Below are 18155 nucleotides of genomic sequence, written 5' to 3'. Positions count from 1 at the left end.
TTCCAGCACGGTATCTGCTAGCGAGCGTCTCACGGAGTGTGGAGTTTATGACCCAGCAGCAAACATTGCCCTGGCGATTAAGCTCCCAGCATCATGAGCACCCAGTAGGCTGAACTGTCCATGGTAGTGTACGTCATTACACACCGCAAAATCTTCCCCACCCCCTACACGATTTGCTCGGACAGCATGTTCACGTGCAATTTGTGTACGGAGTACTGTAGGATTCGCAAAGTTGGACTTTATATTAATAAGGGTCAAATGGCAGATGAGGCCGTGATTTTAAAGGCTGTTTTAAAAGAAGCCCAGAAAAAGTGGCATACAAAATGGCTGCCATACCATGTGACCAGCTTATTGGTACACTTTAAAATGGTTCCTGCGCAACCTCAGACAGATTTGTGGATTCAACCCACAGTAAGTTCTGGAAGCCGTTTCGGAGAGAACGAAACCAGACCCACACATATGCATATGGATTAGATGCAGATCTGGTCAAGATCGGCCTGGAGACAGAGGCCATCAAAATGTTGCCCCAGACAAAAGGGGACAATTTCATATTCATGAGAACAGCACCCAGGACTAGATAACGAGATCAGCAGGCCATTAAAAACAATGGAGGTAATCCCAAGCCAGAGATTAGCCTGTTACCAGCCGTTTAAGACATTTTATAATATAATGGCTACCCCACTGTGCTCGCAGCCCGCCAGAAATAAAACAAAGACTAACCTGATTTTGGGCGGGAAGTGAAGCCTCTGGAAGAAAGTTATATCTGGAAGACTTTTTCAGTGGGAACACAGCAGCAAGCTCTCGGGATAGTCAGACACGCCGCGTTGGAGAGCTGGAAACACACAGCTTGAATCCGGACACCCAGAAAAAGGAGCAGTCAATCGCAGGAGGAAGAAGGAAGCCAACATTGAGAAGGCCGTCTCGAAACCGGCGTTCCGCCCCGGGGAAGCACATCGGGAGATCATCGAACGTCCCCGGGCCGTTGCCGGAACAAGAGGCCATCGACCCAGCTTGGGAGAAGAAACAAAAAAATAAGAAGAAACCTTCCAGCCACCCCGGCTCGGGAGAAGAGAGAAAAGGAACCTGAAGAAGTGATGGGAGCCAGCCCAAGGCTCCTCTAACCAGGGTCGAGCCGACGATCCTCGACCTCGCCGACATCCAGGCCCGCCGGTGTTCAGCCGCCCCCGACCCCCACCTCAGGAGAGAGGTGTGGCGCAGCCCGCAGGGGCTCCACGATCCACGTGGAGACGAAACGCCTGAAAGGACCAAACACAGGCTCAATTTCAAAACCTTGCACTTCCTAGTGGGATTGGTGAGCATGTTTCTGGCCTTTCACAATCAGATCTAGATAGGTTTAATAAGGGGGTGGATTTAAGGGTACAATTAACATGAGTTGTTGTCCCTTGATGTTCCGTGTGTTTCCTTATTTCATGATGATCTTTGTAGAGTATAAGATGCCTGTATTTGCTTTAGTTAGTACTGTGTCGTTATGATTTGTTTGTGTGCTTTTCCCTCCTATGTACTCCCTCATCTGCTTGCATTTGATTTGATAATTTTCCTTATGCAATAAAATTTCATTTTGTTTCATCAAACTTGGTCTACACGAGTTTTCTCTACATTGTAGTCCCTGCGCCTAAGTCCAGAGTATAGAATCTAAGGGGCGAGTGGGTCAAACCACTCAAGGTTTACTGTGCAGGAGAGAGAGGCCTCTAGAGAGAGAAACCTCAGGGAAACCTCTCGAGGAAAACCCCTTATAGTACCTGGCCATCTGGTCCCGCCGCGGATTCACCTCCACCGACAGGAGACCCCTCACAGTAAAACCCCTGCTGGAAAAGATCCTGGCAGCAATGGGGGAGGAAGGCGAGGTTTTCATCCACAAGGTGAAAGCCCATTCCTCCACAGAACCCCGCGGCCAATACAACCAGCAGGCTGACTTACTCGCCAAGGAGGGTGCCTGCACAGGCACTTTCTGGGACCCATTTAGGTCCAGACCCATGGCGGCGGTCAGAGGTAGGGATGGGATCCAAGGGAGTGCAGGGGTAGCGTTAGCCCCGGACCTTCAGATGGTCCAAGCCCAAGGCCCCATCCTCAAAGCAGTCCTCGGTGCAGTAACTGAGGGAAAAAGCGTAGAGGGTCCATACGGCACAGCAACCCTCTCCGTCAAAGAGGGTATGCTATTTCGGGGGGAACAGTGGGTTGTGCCGCAGCAGCACTGGAGGGAATTCCTTCAACTGGCCCATGATGGTCCAGGAGCGGAACACCCCGGGCCTGAGACCACCTGGCAGCGGGTGGAACAGGTGGGATGGTGGCGGGGACTCAGGGACGATGTCCGCAAGTTCTGTGCAGGCTGTCTTGTGTGCGCTGCGAATAACCCCGACCCCCACAAAAGGAAGGTACCCATGGGACACATCAGGAGGTTAGACGGACCATGGCAGTTGATCCAAGTCGCCTACGTTGGGCCCCTGCCCACCGCCCAGGGAGGCTATAAGTACTGCCTAGTCCTGGTGGATGTGTTCACCAAAGGGGTAGAGGCCTTCCCCTGCAGAACAGCCACAGCTCTGGGTACTGCCAGGATCCTGGTCTGGGAAGTGTTCTTGCAGTGGGGACTACCACAATATGTGGAGTCCAACCAAGGCAGTCACGTCACCGGACAGGTGATGCAGAACACCCTTATGCTGTTAGGCATTGAGGGGAAATGGCACATGGCCCACAACCCCCAGTCATCAGGGATTGTGGAACGTATGAATCGGACCCTAAAGGAAAGGTTGAGGAAGGAAACGGTGGACTCGCCCCGTAAATGGGCCGAGGTCCTAAAGTTGGTTTTGATGGGAATCCGGGCCAGCCAGTCTAAAAGCACGGGGTACTCCCCATACGAGCTGATGACCAGCAGGGTTATGCGGACCCCCACCCATGTACTAGCCCCGGTGCTCACGGAGGGTCAGCTCAGGGAGGTAAACCGGGACAGGTTCACCCGAAACCTCTTTGAGCACCTGAAGCAGGTCCATGAACAGGCGGCTGGGAACATGGGAAGGCAGCATCGGAGTAACCGATTGCTGCTCGAACCCAGAAAGCACCACGAGTGGGAGGTAGGAGATCAGGTCATGGTGAGAAACTATGCCCGAGCAGGGAGTTTGGAACCATTATACATGGGGCCCTACAGCATTGTAGATAAAGCCAGGCCCATGGTATACGCCGTTAAGATGCCCCGGTGCACCAAATGGTTTCATATCAACCAGTGCAAGTTGTTCAAACCTGAAAGGGGAAAACAGCCAGTTGGGGTAAGGTCTGAGGATAGAGATCCTCAGCCTGCAGCAGGAGCGAGTTCACAGGCTGCACAGGCAGGCGCTGTGGCTTGCTTAAAGGGAGGGGCCATCCAGCCCATCGATTGGGACACTCCCCCGCTCTTCTGGGATCCAGACGAGGGGGAGGGACCTGAGGGCAAAAACCCTGCCCTTAACCCAGGTGTAGAGGGGGAGGGACCTGAGGTCAAAAACCCCGCCCCAGACCCAGCCATGGGACCTGGGGGTGGAGACTCTCAGCTTGCAGCAGGCTGCGAAGAGTTACATGCCCTTGGCCTGGGTTCAGGAAGGGTCAAGTCTGAGGGAGCAGCGGTTCAGGTTAAAGGCCCATCGGCCAAGAAAGCCCCACCCGCTAAGGCCCCCAGAATATCCCCACGGACGCCCCAGCCGAGAAAGCCATGGTCACCAGCTCTCCAGTTACCAAGGGCCACCCCTCGAGTCAGGGGGAGGTCCAAGGACAGAGGTCCTCAGCCAGCAGCCACAGGCTGCGAGGGACCAACAGTGCAGGACGGTGCGGCCACGCCGGAGGTAGCGGTGAGCCGCAGTCCAACCAGGAATTAGCCTCTACATAGTTTAGGTAATTTAAGTTTTGGTTATTGTTAAGTTTAAGTGTTTAGCTTAAGTTTGGGTGTTTTAGCTTAAGTTAAGTAAGGTGATGGGTAGTTTTAATTAAGTAGTAATCTGCTAAGAGTGTATGTATTTGAGTCGAGGTCATGGGACCCGACTATGCTTCACCAAGCCAGAGAACCTCTTGGGGACCAAGCTGCATGTATTTGTATCTCTTTGCAGAGAGGATTTCAGGATGAAGGGGAGCGTAATCCTATTCGTCCTGATAGGGATCAGCGTTGGAAGGCGAGGCAATGTGGAAGACTCCTACATCTACGGGTGCTCGGGAGAAAAGGCTCCAGTGGTGACTGCCGGGAGCAGCGAACAAGGCACGGAGGGACCTGCCATCTACGCCCACGAGGGAAGATGACCCGGGTGGTTGGGATCCAACTCCACCTGTTACTCCAGCCAGACCGGATTCACCTATGGGGAGGCCTCCCTCCCCTGCCCCAGCGTACAGGTTGTGGCCTCACGGATCGGGGTCACCGAGGGGAAACACGTGTGCCTGACTTGCACAGGACAGATTCCCCATGGAAGATGGTGGTGGCTCAGGAAGCTGAGCATGGACATGGGGGATCGCACTGCCGACTGGGAGCGGATGGGAAACGACACCCACCGAATGGTCACCGGGACCCAAGAAGCGACTAGTGTATGTTGGGACAAGTGGTGGGAATCGGAACAAGGGATCTATGTCTGTATGTGGGGGTTGAAAAGGGCCTGCCCTACGGGCATATCTATCATCTTCTCTGCAGCCTGGCAGGATAAGGGGAAGGGGGTAGAATGGGATTCCCACCTGCACACATGCATAGTCCCACGGTACCCAGCCCCGGTTAAAGCCACTGAGCTAGTGGTGCGCGCCCGAAAGCCCTTGCTCACGACTCAGGCAGCAAGGACACACCGGGAAGGGTGCCCCACCACCACCAAGGGACCAGCGAATGGGCTGGTATTGGTGCCTACGGATCAGGTACTATACCAGGGGGTGCACTACGCGGTAGCGGCCGTGATTTTAAATCTCACCGAGGTACATTTACCGGAGTGGTGTCCCAAAGAAACAGAGCAGCTATACCAGGCCCTATTAAAGGACATGTTCAAGAGTTCTATGAGTTCGATTGTGCCAATATTGACAAAACCGAACTGTACACCACGCACCGAGAGTTTTTGGGTAATGCAGGGAGACAAAGATGGGAAGTATGGAATGATGTTTTTACTGCGTTTAATACTGGGTCCTCTGTCATCAACAGTTTGGATGACATAGAGCTACAGACCCAGATAAACGGTTTAAAAACACAGTTAAGGAAGATATGAATGGATGAGAACAAGGTAGTGGGCTCGGAGTTGCATGAGGACCAGGCCATGACGGTCCATTTAAAAGAGATTATAGCGGAGTTGGAGAAGCACGCAAAGATGGTAATTGCCCTCATAAGGGAGGACAGAAATGCTTCTGACCAGGCTGCGCAGAACGAGGTGTGCGTCCTACATGGGGCATGGTTGCTGAGCGAGGGCCGCAGTAATCTGGAGGATTTAAAACAGGGTTTAGTCTCCTCCTGCATCAGCAACAAGCACCTCGCAGCCCTCCACCCATTTGAGAAAGCATTAAGCCCATGCCAACTCCTGCTAGCTTCTGAAGCATACCCAGTCCCCGTGGATTGTGGACGGTCCAACCACACGATCATGGGAGTAGTAGTTAGGATGCCGGTCATGGGTAGGACAGCCCGACTCGCACCGGTATAGAGTATTTAGAACATTGGAGTCATTCAAGGGGGTGCACACATTCGTTTCACAGCGGTCCCACCTTACGTCATAAAGTGGGAACACGCTATGACAGGTATTGACCTCTCAGGGTGCCGGAGCCGGGGAGCACACATAATCCTGTGTCCCCAGAACTTGAATGCCTATTCAAAACTGCAGTGTGGGTTCAGAGCTGCTGGCGCAAAATCTATAAATTGTACTATTGCGGCAATGGCACAAGGCCATGTTCCCCCGCAGGTAGCATAAAAAGGGGGTGGGACATATTGTGTCACCACAGGTGCGTCAAAATATCAGCATGGACAGCATAGCTGGTGTCCGGTTAGTGACAGCAGTTTCTGTTTTAAACCCGAGGCAGAAGTTCAAGTGTCCCAGGAGCGAATAGACCCCATTCCTGAACCCTCCACTGTTCACCTCTCTGTGAAGGAGAATTTTACAAATTTGCAAAAGTACGGAGCGAAATTTTGGCTATGAAATTCCCCCTCTCCCAGAGCACCTTACCAAAATACTCAAGGCCGTTATAGTTTCGCAGAAATATTTTTACAGTCAGTGAGTGAGTGTCAGTGAGTGAGTGTGTGTCAGTAAGTGAGTGTCAGTGAGTGAGTGTCAGTGATTGAGTGTCAGTGAGTGAGTGTCAGTGAGTGTCAGTGAGTGAGTGTCAGTGAGTGTCAGTGAATGAGTGTCATTGAGTGAGTGTCAGTGAGTGAGCATGTCAGTAAGTGAGTGTCAGTGAGTGTGTGTCAGTAAGTGAGTGTCAGTGAGTGAGTGTCAGTGAGTGGGTGTCAGTGACAGAGTGAGTGTCAGTGAGTGTCAGTGAGTGAGTGCCAGTGAGTGAGTGTCAGTGAGTGAGTGAGTGTCAGTGAGTGAGTGTCAGTGAGTGAGTGCCAGTGAGTGAGTGTCAGTGAGTGAATGAGTGCCAGTGAGTGAGTGTCAGTGAGTGAGTGTCAGTGAGTGATGTAAGTGAGTGAGTGTCATTGAGTGTCAGTGAATGAGTGTCAGTGAGTGAGTGTCAGTGAGTGAGTGTCAGTGAGAGTCAGTGAGTGAGAGTCAGTGAGTGAGTGTCAGTGAGTGAGTGTCAGTGAGGGAGTGTCAGTGATTGAGTGTCAGTGAGAGTCAGTGAGTGAATGTCAGTGAGTGAGTGTCAGTGAATGAGTGAGTGTCAGTGAGTGAGTGTCAGTGAGTGAATGAGTGTCAGTGAGTGAGTGTCAGTGAGTGAGTGTCAGTGAGTGAGTGTCAGTGAATGAGTGAGTGTCAGTGAGTGAGTGTCAGTGAGTGAGTGTCAGTGAGTGAGTGTCAGTGAGTGAGAGTCAGTGAGTGAGTGTCAGTGAGTGTGTGTCAGTGAGTGAGTGTCAGTGAGCGAGTGTCTGTGAGTGAGTGTCAGTGAGTGAGTGTCAGTGAGTGAGTGTCAGTGAGTGTGTGTCAGTGAGTGAGTGTCAGTGAGTGAGTGTCAGTGAGTGAGTGTCAGTGAGTGAGTGTCAGTGAGTGAGTGTGTGTGAGTGTCAGTGAGTGAGTGTCAGTGAGTGAGTGTCAGTGAGTGAGTGTCAGTGAGTGGGTGTCAGTGAGTGGGTGTCAGTGAGTGAGTGACAGTGAGTGATTGTCAGTGAGTGAGGGTCAGTGAGTGTCAGTGAGTGAGTGTCAGTGAGTGAGTGTCAGTGAGTGAGTTTGTGTGAGTGTCAGTGAGTGAGTGTCAGTGAGTGTGTGTCAGTGAGTGAGTGTCAGTGAGTGAGTGTCAGTGAGTGATTGTCAGTGAGTGCGTGTCAGTGAGTGAGTGTCAGTGAGTGAGTGTCAGTGAGTGTGTGTCAGTGAGTGAGTGTCAGTGAGGGTCAGTGAGTGATTGCCAGTGAGTGAGTGTCAGTGAGTGAGTGTCAGTGAGCAGGAGTCAGTGAGTGTTTGTCAGTGAGTGAGTGTCAGTGAGTGAGAGTCAGTGAGTGATTGTCAGTGAGTGAGTGTCAGTGAGTGAGTGTCAGTGAGTGATTGTCAGTGAGTGAGTGTCAGTGAGTGATTGTCAGTGAGTGAGTGTCAGTGAGTGAGTGTCAGTGAGTGAGTGTCAGTCAGTGAGTGTCATTGAGTGAGTGTCAGTGAGTGAGTGTCAGTGAGTGAGTGTGAGTGAGTGTCAGAGGGTGAGTGTCAGTGAGTGAGTGTCAGTGAGTCAGTGTCAGTGAGTGAGTGTCAGTGAGTGAGTGTCAGTGAGTCAGTGTCAGTGAGTGAGTGTCAGTGAGTGAGTGAGTGTCAGTGAGGGAGAGTCAGTGAGTGAGTGAGTGCAAGTGAGTGAGTGTCAGTGAGTGAGTGTCAGTGAGTGAGTGTCAGTGAGTGTGTGTCAGTGAGTGAGTGTCAGTGAGTGAGTGTCAGTGAGTGTCAGTGAGTGAGTGTCAGTGAGTGTCAGTGAATGAGTGTCATTGAGTGAGTGTCAGTGAGTGAGCATGTCAGTAAGTGAGTGTCAGTGAGTGTGTGTCAGTAAGTGAGTGTCAGTGAGTGAGTGTCAGTGAGTGGGTGTCAGTGACAGAGTGAGTGTCAGTGAGTGTCAGTGAGTGAGTGCCAGTGAGTGAGTGTCAGTGAGTGAGTGAGTGTCAGTGAGTGAGTGTCAGTGAGTGAGTGCCAGTGAGTGAGTGTCAGTGAGTGAATGAGTGCCAGTGAGTGAGTGTCAGTGAGTGAGTGTCAGTGAGTGATGTAAGTGAGTGAGTGTCATTGAGTGTCAGTGAATGAGTGTCAGTGAGTGAGTGTCAGTGAGTGAGTGTCAGTGAGAGTCAGTGAGTGAGTGTCAGTGAGTGAGTGTCAGTGAGTGAGTGTCAGTGAGGGAGTGTCAGTGATTGAGTGTCAGTGAGAGTCAGTGAGTGAATGTCAGTGAGTGAGTGTCAGTGAATGAGTGAGTGTCAGTGAGTGAGTGTCAGTGAGTGAATGAGTGTCAGTGAGTGAGTGTCAGTGAGTGAGTGTCAGTGAGTGAGTGTCAGTAAATGAGTGAGTGTCAGTGAGTGAGTGTCAGTGAGTGAGTGAGTGTCAGTGAGTGTGTGTCAGTGATTGAGTGTCAGTGAGTGAGTGTCAGTGAGTGAGTGTCAGTGAGTGAGTGTCAGTAAGTGTGTGTCAGTGAGTGAGTGTCAGTGAGCGAGTGTCAGTGAGTGAGTGTCAGTGAGAGTCAGTGAGTGAGAGTCAGTGAGTGAGTGTCAGTGAGTGAGTGTCAGTGAGGGAGTGTCAGTGATTGAGTGTCAGTGAGAGTCAGTGAGTGAATGTCAGTGAGTGAGTGTCAGTGAATGAGTGAGTGTCAGTGAGTGAGTGTCAGTGAGTGAATGAGTGTCAGTGAGTGAGTGTCAGTGAGTGAGTGTCAGTGAGTGAGTGTCAGTGAATGAGTGAGTGTCAGTGAGTGAGTGTCAGTGAGTGAGTGTCAGTGAGTGAGTGTCAGTGAGTGAGAGTCAGTGAGTGAGTGTCAGTGAGTGTGTGTCAGTGAGTGAGTGTCAGTGAGCGAGTGTCAGTGAGTGAGTGTCAGTGAGTGAGTGTCAGTGAGTGAGTGTCAGTGAGTGTGTGTCAGTGAGTGAGTGTCAGTGAGTGAGTGTCAGTGAGTGAGTGCCAGTGAGTGAGTGTCAGTGAGTGAGTGTGTGTGAGTGTCAGTGAGTGAGTGTCAGTGAGTGAGTGTCAGTGAGTGAGTGTCAGTGAGTGGGTGTCAGTGAGTGAGTGACAGTGAGTGATTGTCAGTGAGTGAGGGTCAGTGAGTGTCAGTGAGTGAGTGTCAGTGAGTGAGTGTCAGTGAGTGAGTTTGTGTGAGTGTCAGTGAGTGAGTGTCAGTGAGTGTGTGTCAGTGAGTGAGTGTCAGTGAGTGAGTGTCAGTGAGTGATTGTCAGTGAGTGCGGGTCAGTGAGTGAGTGTCAGTGAGTGAGTGTCAGTGAGTGTGTGTCAGTGAGTGAGTGTCAGTGAGGGTCAGTGAGTGATTGCCAGTGAGTGAGTGTCAGTGAGTGAGTGTCAGTGAGCAGGAGTCAGTGAGTGTTTGTCAGTGAGTGAGTGTCAGTGAGTGAGAGTCAGTGAGTGATTGTCAGTGAGTGAGTGTCAGTGAGTGAGTGTCAGTGAGTGATTGTCAGTGAGTGAGTGGCAGTGAGTGATTGTCAGTGAGTGAGTGTCAGTGAGTGAGTGTCAGTGAGTGAGTGTCAGTCAGTGAGTGTCATTGAGTGAGTGTCAGTGAGTGAGTGTCAGTGAGTGAGTGTGAGTGAGTGTCAGAGGGTGAGTGTCAGTGAGTGAGTGTCAGTGAGTCAGTGTCAGTGAGTGAGTGTCAGTGAGTGAGTGTCAGTGAGTCAGTGTCAGTGAGTGAGTGTCAGTGAGTGAGTGAGTGTCAGTGAGGGAGAGTCAGTGAGTGAGTGAGTGCAAGTGAGTGAGTGTCAGTGAGTGAGTGTCAGTGAGTGAGTGTCAGTGAGTGTGTGTCAGTGAGTGAGTGTCAGTGAGTGAGTGTCAGTGATTGAGTGTCAGTGAGTGAGTGTCAGTGAGTGAGCATGTCAGTAAGTGAGTGTCAGTGAGTGTGTGTCAGTAAGTGAGTGTCAGTGAGTGAGTGCCAGTGAGTGAGTGTCAGTGAGTGGGTGTCAGTGACAGAGTGAGTGTCAGTGAGTGTCAGTGAGTGAGTGCCAGTGAGTGAGTGTCAGTGAGTGAGTGAGTGTCAGTGAGTGAGTGTCAGTGAGTGAGTGCCAGTGAGTGAGTGTCAGTGAGTGAATGAGTGCCAGTGAGTGAGTGTCAGTGATTGAGTGTCAGTGAGTGATGTAAGTGAGTGAGTGTCATTGAGTGTCAGTGAATGAGTGTCAGTGAGTGAGTGTCAGTGAGTGAGTGTCAGTGAGAGTCAGTGAGTGAGTGTCAGTGAGTGAGTGTCAGTGAGGGAGTGTCAGTGATTGAGTGTCAGTGAGAGTCAGTGAGTGAATGTCAGTGAGTGAGTGTCAGTGAATGAGTGAGTGTCAGTGAGTGAGTGTCAGTGAGTGAATGAGTGTCAGTGAGTGAGTGTCAGTGAGTGAGTGTCAGTGAGTGAGTGTCAGTGAATGAGTGAGTGTCAGTGAGTGAGTGTCAGTGAGTGAGTGAGTGTCAGTGAGTGTGTGTCAGTGATTGAGTGTCAGTGAGTGAGTGTCAGTGAGTGAGTGTCAGTGAGTGAGTGTCAGTGAGTGTGTGTCAGTGAGTGAGTGTCAGTGAGCGAGTGTCAGTGAGTGAGTGTCAGTGAGTGAGTGTCAGTGAGTGAGTGTCAGTGAGTGTGTGTCAGTGAGTGAGTGTCAGTGAGTGAGTGACAGTGAGTGAGTGTCAGTGAGTGAGTGTCAGTGAGTGAGTGTGTGTGAGTGTCAGTGAGTGAGTGTCAGTGAGTGAGTGTCAGTGAGTGAGTGTCAGTGAGTGAGTGTCAGTGAGTGGGTGTCAGTGAGTGAGTGACAGTGAGTGATTGTCAGTGAGTGAGGGTCAGTGCGTGTCAGTGAGTGAGTGTCAGTGAGTGAGTGTCAGTGAGTGAGTTTGTGTGAGTGTCAGTGAGTGAGTGTCAGTGAGTGTGTGTCAGTGAGTGAGTGTCAGTGAGTAAGTGCCAGTGAGTGAGTGTCAGTGAGTGAGTGTCAGTGAGTGATGTAAGTGAGTGAGTGTCATTGAGTGTCAGTGAATGAGTGTCAGTGAGTGAGTGTCAGTGAGTGAGTGTCAGTGAGAGTCAGTGAGTGAGTGTCAGTGAGTGAGTGTCAGTGAGTGAGTGTCAGTGAGGGAGTGTCAGTGATTGAGTGTCAGTGAGAGTCAGTGAGTGAATGTCAGTGAGTGAGTGTCAGTGAATGAGTGAGTGTCAGTGAGTGAGTGTCAGTGAGTGAATGAGTGTCAGTGAGTGAGTGTCAGTGAGTGAGTGTCAGTGAATGAGTGAGTGTCAGTGAGTGAGTGTCAGTGAGTGAGTGAGTGTCAGTGAGTGTGTGTCAGTGATTGAGTGTCAGTGAGTGAGTGTCAGTGAGTGAGTGTCAGTGAGTGAGTGTCAGTGAGTGTGTGTCAGTGAGTGAGTGTCAGTGAGCGAGTGTCAGTGAGTGAGTGTCAGTGAGTGAGTGTCAGTGAGTGAGTGTCAGTGAGTGTGTGTCAGTGAGTGAGTGTCAGTGAGTGAGTGACAGTGAGTGAGTGTCAGTGAGTGAGTGTCAGTGAGTGAGTGTGTGTGAGTGTCAGTGAGTGAGTGTCAGTGAGTGAGTGTCAGTGAGTGAGTGTCAGTGAGTGAGTGTCAGTGAGTGGGTGTCAGTGAGTGAGTGACAGTGAGTGATTGTCAGTGAGTGAGGGTCAGTGCGTGTCAGTGAGTGAGTGTCAGTGAGTGAGTGTCAGTGAGTGAGTTTGTGTGAGTGTCAGTGAGTGAGTGTCAGTGAGTGTGTGTCAGTGAGTGAGTGTCAGTGAGTGAGTGTCAGTGAGTGATTGTCAGTGAGTGCGTGTCAGTGAGTGAGTGTCAGTGAGTGAGTGTCAGTGAGTGTGTGTCAGTGAGTGAGTGTCTTTGAGGGTCAGTGAGTGATTGCCAGTGAGTGAGTGTCAGTGAGTGAGTGTCAGTGAGCAGGAGTCAGTGAGTGATTGTCAGTGAGTGAGTGTCAGTGAGTGAGTGTCAGTGAGTGATTGTCAGTGAGTGAGTGTCAGTGAGTGATTGTCAGTGAGTGAGTGTCAGTGAGTGAGTGTCAGTGAGTGAGTGTCAGTCAGTGAGTGTCATTGAGTGAGTGTCAGTGAGTGAGTGTCAGTGAGTGAGTGTGAGTGAGTGTCAGAGGGTGAGTGTCAGTGAGTGAGTGTCAGTGAGTCAGTGTCAGTGAGTGAGTGTCAGTGAGTGAGTGTCAGTGAGTCAGTGTCAGTGAGTGAGTGTCAGTGAGTGAGTGAGTGTCAGTGAGGGAGAGTCAGTGAGTGAGTGAGTGCAAGTGAGTGAGTGTCAGTGAGTGAGTGTCAGTGAGTGAGTGTCAGTGAGTGTGTGTCAGTGAGTGAGTGTCAGTGAGTGAGTGTCAGTGAGTGAGTGTCAATGAGTGTGTGTCAGTGAGCGAGTGTCAGTGAGTGAGTGTCCAGTGAGTGAGTGTCAGTGAGTGAGTGTCAGTGAGTGAGTGTCAGTGAGTGAGTGTCAGAGAGATGGTGTCAGTGAGTGAGTGTCAGTGAGTGAGTGTCAGTGAGTGAGTATCATTGAGAGAGTGTCAGTGAGTGAGTGTCAGTGAGTGAGTGTCAGTGAGTGAGTGTCATTGAGTGAGTGTCAGTGAGTGAGTGTCATTGAGTGAGTGTCAGTGAGTGAGTGTCAGAGAGTGAGTGTCAGTGAGTGTGTGTCATTGAGTGAGTGTCAGTGAGTGAGTGTCAGTGAGTGAGTGAGTGTCAGTGAGTGATTGTCAGTGAGTGAGTGTGTGTGAGTGTCAGTGAGTGAGTGTCAGTGAGTGTGTGTCAGTGAGTGAGTGTCAGTCAGTGAGTGTCAGTGAGTGGGTGTCATTAAGTGAGTGTCAGTGAGTGAGTGTCAGTAAGTGAGTGTCAGTGAGTGAGTGTCAGTGAGTGAATGTCAATGAGTGAGTGTCAGTGAGTGAGGTTCAGTGAGTGAGTGTCAATGAGTGTCAGTGAGTGAGTTTCAGTGAGTGAGTGTCAGTGAGTGAGTGTCAGTGAGTGACTGTCAGAGAGTGAGTGTCAGTGAGTGAGTGTCAGTTAGTGAGTGTCAGTGAGTGAGTGTCATTGAGTGTGTATCAGTGAGTGAGTGTCAGTGAGTGAGTGAGTGTCAGTGAGGGAGTGTCAGTGAGTGAGTGAGTGCAAGTGAGTGATTGTCAGTGAGTGAGTGTCAGTGAGTGTGTGTCAGTGAGTGAGTGTGTGTGAGTGTCAGTGAGTGAGTGTCAGTGAGTGTGTGTCAGTGAGTGAGTGTCAGTGAGTGAGTGTCGGTGAGTGAGTGTCATTGAGTGAGTGTCAGTGAGTGAGTGAGAGTGAGTGAGTGTCAGTGAGTGAGTGTCAGTGAGTGAGTGACAGTGAGTGATTGTCAGAGAGAGGGTGTCAGTGAGTGTGTCAGTGAGTCAGTTTCAGTGAGTGAGTGTCATTGAGTGACTGTCAGTGAGTGAGTGTCAGTTAGTGAGTGTCATTGAGTGAGTGTCAGTGAGTGAGTGTCAGTGAGTGAGTGTCAGTGAGTGAGTGTCAGTGAGTGAGTGTCAGTGAGTGAGTGTCAATGAGTGTGTGTCAGTGAGCGAGTGTCAGTGAGCGAGTGTCAGTGAGTGATTGTCCAGTGAGTGAGTGTCAGTGAGTGAGTGTCAGTGAGTGAGTGTCAGTGAGTGAGTGTCAGAGAGAGGGTGTCAGTGAGTGAGTGTCAGTGAGTGAGTGTCAGTGAGTGAGTATCATTGAGAGAGTGTCAGTGAGTGAGTGTCAGTGAGGGAGAGTCAGTGAGTGAGTGAGTGCAAGTGAGTGAGTGTCAGTGAGTGAGTGTCAGTGAGTGAGTGTCAGTGAGTGTGTGTCAGTGAGTGAGTGTCAGTGAGTGAGTGTCAGTGAGTGAGTGTCAATGAGTGTGTGTCAGTGAGCGAGTGTCAGTGAGTGAGTGTCCAGTGAGTGAGTGTCAGTGAGTGAGTGTCAGTGAGTGAGTGTCAGTGAGTGAGTGTCAGAGAGAGGGTGTCAGTGAGTGAGTGTCAGTGAGTGAGTGTCAGTGAGTGAGTATCATTGAGAGAGTGTCAGTGAGTGAGTGTCAGTGAGTGAGTGTCAGTGAGTGAGTGTCATTGAGTGAGTGTCAGTGAGTGAGTGTCATTGAGTGAGTGTCAGTGAGTGAGTGTCAGAGAGTGAGTGTCAGTGAGTGTGTGTCATTGAGTGAGTGTCAGTGAGTGAGTGTCAGTGAGTGAGTGAGTGTCAGTGAGTGATTGTCAGTGAGTGAGTGTGTGTGAGTGTCAGTGAGTGAGTGTCAGTGAGTGTGTGTCAGTGAGTGAGTGTCAGTCAGTGAGTGTCAGTGAGTGGGTGTCATTAAGTGAGTGTCAGTGAGTGAGTGTCAGTAAGTGAGTGTCAGTGAGTGAGTGTCAGTGAGTGAATGTCAGTGAGTGAGTGTCAGTGAGTGAGGTTCAGTGAGTGAGTGTCAATGAGGGTCAGTGAGTGAGTTTCAGTGAGTGAGTGTCAGTGAGTGAGTGTCAGTGAGTGAGTGTCAGAGAGTGAGTGTCAGTGAGTGAGTGTCAGTTAGTGAGTGTCAGTGAGTGAGTGTCATTGAGTGTGTGTCAGTGAGTGAGTGTCAGTGAGTGAGTGAGTGTCAGTGAGGGAGTGTCAGTGAGTGAGTGAGTGCAAGTGAGTGATTGTCAGTGAGTGAGTGTCAGTGAGTGTGTGTCAGTGAGTGAGTGTGTGTGAGTGTCAGTGAGTGAGTGTCAGTGAGTGTGTGTCAGTGAGTGAGTGTCAGTGAGTGAGTGTCGGTGAGTGAGTGTCATTGAGTGAGTGTCAGTGAGTGAGTGAGAGTGAGTGAGTGTCAGTGAGTGAGTGTCAGTGAGTGAGTGACAGTGAGTGATTGTCAGAGAGAGGGTGTCAGTGAGTGTGTCAGTGAGTGAGTTTCAGTGAGTGAGTGTCATTGAGTGACTGTCAGTGAGTGAGTGTCAGTTAGTGAGTGTCATTGAGTGAGTGTCAGTGAGTGAGTGTCAGTGAGTGAGTGTCAGTGCGTGAGTGTCATTGAGTGAGTGTCAGTGAGTGAGTGTCGTTGAGTGAGTGTCAGTGAGTGAGTGTCAGTGAGTGAGTGTCAGTGAGTGAGTGTCAGAGAGTGAGTGTCAGTGAGTGAGTGTCAGTGAGTGAGTGAGTGTCAGTGAGGGAGAGTCAGTTAGTGATTGAGTGCAAGTGAGTGAGTGTCAGTGAGTCAGTGTCAGTGAGTGAGTGTCAGTGAGTGTGTGTCAGTGAGTGAGTGTCAGTGAGTGAGTGTCAGTGAGTGAGTGTCAGTGAGTGGGTGTCAGTGAGTGAGTGTCAGTGAGTGAGTGTCCAGTGAGTGAGTGTGTGTGAGTGTCAGTGAGTGAGTGTCAGTGAGTGTGTGTCAGTGTGTGAGTGTCAGTGAGTGAGTGTCAGTGAGTGAGTGTCAGTGAGTGAGTGTCATTGAATCAGTGTCAGTGAGTGAGTGTCAGTGAGTGAGTGTCAGTGAGTGAGTGTCAGTGAGTGAGTGTCAGAGAGAGGGTGTCAGTGAGTGAGTGTCAGTGAGTGAGTGTCAGTGAGTGAGTATCATTGAGAGAGTGTCAGTGAGTGAGTGTCAGTGAGTGAGTGTCAGTTAGTGAGTGTCATTGAGTGAGTGCCAGTGAGTGAGTGGCAGTGAGTGAGTGGCAGTGAGTGAGTGTCATTGAGTGAGTGTCAGTGAGTGAGGCTCATTGAGTGAGTGTCAGTGAGTCAGTGTCAGAGAGTGAGTGTCAGTGAGTGAGTGTCAGTAAGTGAGTGTCAGTGAGTGAGTGTCAGTGAGTGAGTGAGTGTCAGTGATTGAGTGACAGTGAGTGAGTGTCAGTGAGTGTCAGTGAGTGAGTGTGTGTGAGTGTCAGTGAGTGAGTGTCAGTGAGTGTGTGTCAGTGAGTGAGTGTCAGTGAGTGACTGTCAGTGAGTGTGTGTCATTAAGTGAGTGTCAGTGAGTGAGTGTCAGTAAGTGAGTGTCAGTGAGTGAGTGTCAGTGAGTGAGTGTCATTGAGTGAGTGTCAGTGAGTGAATGTCAGTGAGTGAGTGTCAGTGAGTGAGGGTCAGTGAGTGAGTGTCAATGAGTGTCAGTGAGTGAGTTTCAGTGAGTGAGTGTCAGTGAGTGAGTGTCAGTGAGTGAGTGTCCGAGAGTGAGTGTCAGTGAGTGAGTGTCAGTGAGTGAGTGTCAGTGAGTGAGTGTCATTGAGTGTGTGTCAGTGAGGGAGTGTCAGTGAGTGAGTGAGTGCAAGTGAGTGAGTGTCAGTGAGTGAGTGTCAGTGAGTGTGTTGTCAGTGAGTGAGTGTGTGTGAGTGTCAGTAAGTGAGTGTCAGTGAGTGTGTGTCAGTGAATGAGTGTCAGTGAGTGAGTGTCAGTGAGTGAGTGTCATTGAATGAGTGTCAGTGAGTGAGTGACAGTGAGTGAGTGTCAGTGAGTGAGTGTCAGTGAGTGAGTGTCAGTGAGTGATTGTCAGAGAGAGAGTGTCAGTGAGTGAGTGTCAGTGAGTGAGTGTCATTGAGTGAGTGTCAGTGAGTGAGTGTCAGTTAGTGAGTGTCATTGAGTGAGTGTCAGTGAGTGAGTGTCAGTGAGTGAGTGTCAGTGTGTGAGTGTCATTGAGTGAGTGTCAGTGAGTGAGTGTCATTGAGTGAGTGTCAGTGAGTGAGTGTCAGAGAGTGAGTGTCAGTGAGTGTGTGTCATTGAGTGAGTGTCAGTGAGTGAGTGTCAGTGAGTGATTGATTGTCAGTGAGTGAGTGAAAGTGAGTGAGTGTCAGTGAGTGAGTGTCAGTGAGTGAGTGTGTGTGAGTGTCAGTGAGTGAGTGTCAGTGAGTGTGTGTCAGTGAGAGTCAGTGAGTCAATGTCAGTGAGTGAGTGTCAGTGAATGAGTGAGTGTCAGTGAGTGAGCGTCAGTGAGTGAGTGTCAGTGAGTGAGTGCCAGTGAGAGTCAGTGAGTGAATGTCAGTGAGTGAGTGTCAGTGAATGAGTGAGTGTCAGTGAGTGAGTGTCAGTGAGTGAATGAGTGTCAGTGAGTGAGTGTCAGTGAGTGAGTGTCAGTGAGTGAGTGTCAGTGAATGAGTGAGTGTCAGTGAGTGAGTGTCAGTGAGTGAGTGAGTGTCAGTGAGTGTGTGTCAGTGATTGAGTGTCAGTGAGTGAGTGTCAGTGAGTGAGTGTTCGTGAGTGAGTGTCAGTGAGTGTGTGTCAGTGAGTGAGTGTCAGTGAGCGTGTGTCAGTGAGTGAGTGTCAGTGAGTGAGTGTCAGTGAGTGAGTGTCAGTGAGTGTGTGTCAGTGAGTGAGTGTCAGTGAGTGAGTGTCAGAGAGTGAGTGTCAGTGAGTGAGTGTGTGTGAGTGTCAGTGATTGAGTGTCAGTGAGGGAGTGTCAGTGAGTGATTGTCAGTGAGTGAGTGTCAGTGAGTCAGTGTCAGTGAGTGTCAGTGAGTGAGTGTCAGTGAGTGAATGTCAGTGAGTGTGTGTCAGTGCGCGAGTGACAGTTAGTGATTGTCAGTGAGTGAGGGTCAGTGAGTGAGTGTCAGTGAGTGAGTGTCAGTGAGTGAGTGTCAGTGAGTGAGTGTGTGTGAGTGTCAGTGAGTGAATGTCAGTGAGTGTGTGTCAGTGAGTGAGTGTCAGTGAGTGTGTGTCAGTGAGTGTGTGTCAGTGAGTGATTGTCAGTGAGTGAGTGTCAGTGAGTGAGTGTCAGTGAGTGTGTGTCAGTGAGTGAGTGTCAGTGAGTGAGTGTCAGTGAGTGATTGTCAGTGAGTGATTGTCAGTGAGTGCGTGTCAGTGAGTGTGTGTCAGTGAGTGATTGTCAGTGAGTGAGTGTCAGTGAGTGAGTGTCAGTGAGTGTGTGTCAGTGAGTGATTGTCAGTGAGTGAGTGTCAGTGAGTGAGTGTCAGTGAGTGTGTGTCAGTGAGTGAGTGTCAGTGAGTGAGTGTCAGTGAGTGATTGTCAGTGAGTGCGTGTCAGTGAGTGAGTGCCAGT

This window comes from Somniosus microcephalus, chromosome 6 (genome assembly GCF_052327205.1).
Source record: "Somniosus microcephalus isolate GS21.2 chromosome 6, FLI_Smic_1.0, whole genome shotgun sequence".
NCBI lineage: Eukaryota > Metazoa > Chordata > Chondrichthyes > Squaliformes > Somniosidae > Somniosus > Somniosus microcephalus.
Note: the sequence above shows the minus strand (reverse complement) of the source record.